Source organism: Scyliorhinus torazame, chromosome 5, assembly GCF_047496885.1.
Source record: "Scyliorhinus torazame isolate Kashiwa2021f chromosome 5, sScyTor2.1, whole genome shotgun sequence".
In the NCBI taxonomy this organism is placed as follows: domain Eukaryota; kingdom Metazoa; phylum Chordata; class Chondrichthyes; order Carcharhiniformes; family Scyliorhinidae; genus Scyliorhinus; species Scyliorhinus torazame.
The window spans coordinates 164,603,725-164,610,363 of NC_092711.1; the positions used below are offsets into that span (position 1 = coordinate 164,603,725).

The 6,639-nt window shown below is 45.3% G+C and overlaps 1 long non-coding RNA gene across 1 annotated transcript; it reads left to right on the forward strand.

Moving 5' to 3' along the window:
• The first annotated feature begins 456 nt into the window (after positions 1 to 456).
• Positions 457 to 5,293, forward strand: LOC140420431 (uncharacterized). The gene is made up of 2 exons (XR_011946366.1): positions 457 to 548; positions 3,461 to 5,293. It is a non-coding gene; the product is annotated as an uncharacterized lncRNA (long non-coding RNA).
• The last annotated feature ends 1,346 nt before the right edge of the window (positions 5,294 to 6,639 follow it).

Consider the following 6,639-nt stretch of genomic DNA (forward strand, 5'->3'; position numbering starts at 1 on the left):
TCTCAATATCCTCCTCCTGCTTTTCCCCCAATTCTCCTCCCCTGAAGGTGCTGACTCTCGGGTTCAGTTTCACACTCACCTATTGCTCTCCCCAATATGTCTAAATCTTTACACCTGAAGTTAACAAGAAATTGTGCTAAGGGGCGTCACAATAAAATCCAGTGACTACCCACATGTACTTTGTGTCCAGAATGGGGGCACTGCCCTTCACCCCAACTTTTCATCCCAGTACCAGGGGATTGGAGATTGGTTTGGAGATGGTTAATGGCGGCTGAATCTCCCATAGTGCCCCTCGCCGGGGGAACCGCTCCATCCACCGCGCGGGGGCGTGAAGGGACTGCGCATGTTCAAAGGCGAGGAGAAGATACGCGTGCGCAGGAACGATTCTTCCCATTGAGGTCAAACGGGCGTCCATGACCACATGACATCCGTTGCCCATTGTCTTCAGGCGGCCAGCAACCATTGGAAAGATTGGAGGACCGGAAGGACTCTGGTCCTCCAGCTTTGTGTGAATGAAGTTTCAGCTTCAGACAGTGTGCCCAACATCTGTGAGTAAAACACTTTCTTTTCTCGCCCTTTCCATTTCTTTTCTCATTCGGACCTTCAATTGGTCACTTGCAGCAACTGAAGGGAAAGGAAGTGAATCCAGGGAGGGTGCAGACTCTGGAAAGCTTGGCCCAGGTCTCTCTCTCTCTCTTAAACACATTGACATCCTTTGCTCCCTCAGCTTGACACATTTATTTGTTTGGCTAAAAGGATGGTCTCTTTCCCAATGTTCACAATTAAAGGGCTGCTTTCCCCAGGAGATGGCTGACATTTAAGGGGACAGTAAATTAATGTAGGATAGAGATATGTCTGGTGTTTGTATATGGTGCAGATTAGATATATTATTAATGGTTCTGTAATAAAGCACATTTATTATTATTTCTAGTTGTGTAATATAGGACTGTAGCTACGTTATATATTTCCAGAAGAGAAATGCTGGAAAATCTCAGCAGGTCTGGCAGCACCTGTAAGGAGAGAAAAAAGCTGACATTTCGAGTCCAGATGACCCTTTGTCAAAGATAAAGGGTATAGAAAGTGGGAGATATTTATACTGTAGGGTGAGGGAATGAAAGCTGAGTCAAAGCCACAGAAACAAACAAAAAAGAGTGCAAATAGCAGTCCCCAGAGAGAATAAAAGGTGTATAAGGTCAAACAGCAGAGAAACTAAAATCAGAGGGTAAGGTGCGACAGATACAGATGTGGGGAGAAGGGGGTCATGGGTGGGAAATAGGTAAACTGAGGGGAAGAGGGAAGCAAAGGGGAGAAAAGGTAAAGAAAGTGGGGATAAGATTGGGGAGGAAAATTATATATCAAGAAAGAAAGAAAAATTAAAAGACAGTTAAAATGAAATGTAATGAAAACATAGTAGAGCTAATCATCTGAAGTTGCTGAATTCTATGTTGAGACCGGAAGGCTGTAGCATCCCTAACCGGAAGATGAGATGCTGTTCCTCCAGGATGCATTGAGCTTCTCTGGAACATTGCATCAGGCCAAGGACAGAAATGTGGGCATGGGAGCAGGGTCTTGTGCTAAAATGGCAAGCTCCGGGAAGGTCAGGGTTCTGAGTCACCCAGTCTACGTTTGGTCCCTCCGATATAGAGGAGACCACATTGGGAACTGCGAATGCAATAGACTAAATTGAAAGAGGGGCAAGTGAAACACTGCTTAACCTGGAATGAGTGTTTTATGCCTGGGATGTTAAGCATGGAAGAGGTAAAGGGGCAGATGTTACACCTTCTGTAATTGCATGGGAAGGTGCCATGGGTGATGGGAGAGGTGTTGGGTATAGTGGAGGAGTGGACTAGATTATCCCGAAGGGAACGGTCTCTGCGGAATGCTGACAGTGGGAGTGAAGGAAAGATGTGTTTAGTGATGGCATCATGCTGGAGTTGGCGAAAATGTGGAGGATTATGCTTTACATACGGAGGCTGGTGGGGTGAAATGTGCAAATGAGGGGGACTCTATCCTTGTTCTGGGTGAGAGGGCAGGGGGCGAGGGAAGTGGCACGGGAGATGGGCCGCACACTGTTGAGGTCCCTGTCAAAAACTGTAGGTGGGAAATCACGGTTGAGGAAGAAGGAACACATTTTCAAAGCACCACTTTGGAAAGTGGCATCATCGGAACAAATGCGACGGAGGCGAAGGAGCTGAGAGAAAGGGATGGAGTCCTTACAGGATGTAGGGTGCGAAGAGCTGTAGTCCAGATAGCTATGGGAGTCAGTGGGCTTGTAATGGATGTAAGTAGATAGTCTATTCCCGGAAATGGAGACAGAAAGTTCAAGGAAGTGAAGTGTCTGAGATGGACTGGGTGAAAGTGATAGAGGGGTGGAAACTGGAAGTGCCATTACCCCCTCCTCCAACTCACTTTACACCAGAGGCACCAAAGTTTCCTCAAACTGCTCCTTTCACAGATAAAAGCCCCATCTGTACCAGAGTAGGATAAAGTCAACAACACATATATCCTCCCATAATAACAAAAATACAGAAGAATCAAAACCACAATAGATCCAAGGGGACTCAATAGACCAACTTGGAAATATATCGCTGTTCCTTCACTGTCACTGCAGCAACATCCTGGAACTCCCTCCGTAACAGCACAGTGGGTGTGCAAGAAGGCAACTCACCACCACCTTTTGAAGGGCAACTAGGGATGGGTAACAAATACTGGCCTCACCAGCGACGCCCAAATCCCGTAAATGAATTTTTAAAATAAATAAAGGTAGAGTACCCAATTCTTTTTTTTTCCAATTAAGGGGCAATTTAGCATGGCCAATTCACATACCCTGCACACCTTTTGGGTTGTGGGGTGAGGTCCACGCAGACAAGGGGAGAATGTGCAGATTCAACATGGACAGTGACCCGGGGCCGGGATCAAACCCGGGTCCTTGGTGCTGAGAGGCAGCAGTGCTAACCACTGTGCCACCATGCTGCTCCCGTCAAATGTGAAGACAATGTGGTGAAGCTTTGGAATTCTCTACCCCAGAGGACTGTGGAGCCTCAGTCTTCAAGTATTTCCAAGACAGAGATTGATAGGCTTCTAGGTAGTGAAGATATGGAGGGATATGGGGAATAGTGTGGGAAAATGGTGCTGAGGTAGATCGGCCAATGATCCCATTGAATGGTTGAGCAGGCTCAATGGGCTTAATGGCCGACTGCAGCTCCTGTTTGTTATGATCTCTGTGTCCAGGACAGGAAGCAGTGAGCACGGATCTGTCAATCAGCCTGAATCAGCACCTTCAGGAGAATTGGGAGGGTGAAGATTAGATACAGCAGAGTGAGAATGGAGGGAGAGTGTGTGGGATGGAGATTTACACCTTTTGGGGAATGAGAGAGGAAAGAATGTTCCAGAAAAATTAAAATAATCTGAATTTCTATCCTGTGCTGATAGTGATGTATTGTGTGAACTCATTTTGCAGGATGTTAAAAGGATAGGATTTACAGACAGAAATCTCAAACATCACGTCTAGATCTGACAAAGTCACTCGGTTCAGCGGCCATTAAATCTAGAAAAGAAATGTTTGTCCGATCTGTTGGCTTCAACAAAGTTTAAACATCAACGTGACTGGAAAGCACTGAGACACACACACCCGAGTGAGAGTGTTCCAGAGCACTGACTGTGGAAAGAGATTTAACCAGTTACACAGCCTGAAAAAACATCACACCATTCACAGTGGGGAGAGACCGTACACGTGTTCTGTGTGTGGACGAGGCTTCAACTGAACGTCCGACCTGGAGAGACACGAGGCGACCCAAAACATGGAGAAACCGTGGAAATGTGGGGACTGTGGGAAGGGATTCAGAGTCCCATCTGTGCTGGAAGCTCATCGAAGGATTCACACTGGGGAGAGGCTGTTCACCTGTTCTCAGTGTGGGAAGAGATTTACTTGGTTACACAACCTGCAGTCACACCAGCGAGTTCACACTGGCGAGAGGCCGTTCACCTGCTCTCAGTGTGAGAAGGGATTCTCTTGGTTACACAACCTGCAGACACACCAGCGATTTCACACTGGGGAGAGGCCGTTCACCTGCTCTCAATGTGGGAAGGAATTCAGTGAGTTAGCCAGCCTGAAAAAACACCAGCGAGTTCACACTGGGGAGAGGCCATTCATCTGCTCTCAGTGTGGGAAGGGATTCACTCAATCATCCAGCCTGAAGTCACACCAGCGAATTCACACTGGGGAGAAGCCATTCACCGGCTCTCAGTGTGGGAAGGGATTTTGTGTTTCATCGCGCCTGCTGAGACACCAACAGGTTCACAAGTGATTCCAGGGGTTGGATTCTGCTGTTACTGTTTCTGCTCTCAATTACATCCAGGACTCCATTTAATTCATTCCGAAAGATGGTCAATGATGGTTGGAGGATAGGGCAGCGCAGTGGTTAGCACAGTTGCCTCACGGCACCGAGGTCCCAGGTTCGATCCCGGCCCTGGGTCACTGTCCGAGTTAAGTTTGCACATTCTCCCCGTGTCTGCCTGGGCTTCGCCCCCACAATCCAAAGATGTTCAGGGTAGGTGGATTTTATTTTTGTTTTTTTATAAATTTAGAGTACTCAATTATTGTTTTCCAATTAAGGGGCAATTTAGTGTGGCCAATTCACCTACCCTACACATTTTAGAGCTGTGGGGGTGAAACCCACAATTTAGAAATTTTTAGAAATCCAAATTTAGAAATCTCTGTCTGCTTTAAACACACTCAATGACTGACCTTCCACAACACTGGGGTAGAGAATTCCAAACATTCACAACCCTCGGAGTAAAGAAATGTCTCCTCCGAGACCGATCCAAAGTGACTTATTTTGAAATTGTGTCCCCTGGTTCTAGACTCTCCAACCAGGGGAAACACCTCATCTGCATCTATTGCCAATTATTTTTGGCTATCCTCAACAGACACAGAATACAAAGCAGCTGATAAATGTGAAGAACAGATGATGAATGCTGCAGCATCGATAGCAACCTGTCTGACCATCAAGTGAAGAATTCTGCTGAGCCAGGCAACTACATATCAGTGAATTGTTGAAGCTTTTCTTGTGTAATCTTGGAGGGCGTCCCAGTCTTTGGAAATCTAGGAGTGGGTAAATTTATGCTTGCGACTGTGACATGTGAGACTAAAATGGACTATACTCACTACACTCACGTGTATGTTTGCCTGTTGAAAAATGTAAAATGATATTATAGAGTATAAGTTGCATGTAATAAGAAATGTTTAAAATTTAAAAAGTTTTCAGAAAAATAAAGCCCTCTGTGGACATTGCTGGTTCATTTTTTTTTTAACGGGGGTGTGACGATTGGAAGATTTTAGAAAATGCAATTTTCAATGTATTGGGCAATTTGCAGGGTTAAAAGCGTGGGGTTATTGGGCAATTTTCAGGGTTAAAAGCGTGGGGTTAGAGTGCAGTTCACTGCAGTGGTCCTGTTTTTATTTTAAAGAAGGCTCCTGTTTTGCAGGGCCTGGGTGTTTTTAGTAGCCAGAAGATGAAATTGACAAAGGAATGTGTTTTTCAGTCTGGTCTAATGGACTGTGGGTTGACTGGGAAAGTTCTTGTGGAATTAATGTTCTTTGCAGCCGGCAGAGATCATATTGTTTTCCAGCTTGGGGAGATGAGGTCATTGCTGTGTGCAACCAGGGAAGGCAGAAAGACATTTAAAAAATCTTTAGAGAGCAATTTTTGGAGAAAGATTTGGAGAGCGAAATTCAATTCTGGGTCCACAATTCTCCCACAGTAAGGTAGATTGAGAGCTGTATCTTTCTTTTCCTTTTGTTTAATGGGAGATTGAGTAATAATGTTTAAATGGGTAATTGTAAGCTGTTGTTTTTGGATGTGAAGTTAAAATGTTTAATATTGTCGCCATAATAAAGTTTTATTTTAAAAATAACCAAGCCCTATTTCTTCATGCGATCACTCCTGGAGTGAATCATTCTTTCCGCACAGTCACACAAATAGACTGAGATATTGGGGTTTTGGTCCAGTATCTCAGCCACTGTTGGGGTCTGGTCTGGGATCGGAATAGTGACTGATGTAACAATTGGTTGGAGGTCCATTTCCCAAAAAGTCCTCCAGCACCTTCCTTTCTCTCTATTAGTGCTACGCCCATGGCAGTTTTCCAACTGGGATGCAGGCCCCGTTATTTTCAGCTAAATTCATCCCTCAGCTCTGTCGCCCGGCTGTCATTGCTATGAGCAACAGAGACAGAAAGGTGCCCGAGGAGCAAGTGGGAAGTTAAAACTTGTGGCTCCAAATCAACACTTAAACATTTGTCAGTGAAATATATGTTATTTATACTGGGTTTTAGTTATTCGATTTAGGTACTGGAGGCAAAAGGTGGAGGGTTTTAAAGTATAACTTTTCCTTTCTAACTAGTGTCAGTGATGGCTCAGGGGGCAGCACTATCACCTCTGAGTCAGAAGGTTAAGACCCAGTTAGGGACCTGTGGACAAAAAACAGTTCCAACATTCCTTCTCCTAGCACTGAGGGAATGCTGCCCTGTCAGAACAGCCTTCTCTCAAATAAGACCATAAGACATAGGAGCGAAAGTAAGGCCATTCGGCCCATCGGGTCCACTCCGCCATTCAATCATGGCTGATTTCAACTCCATTTA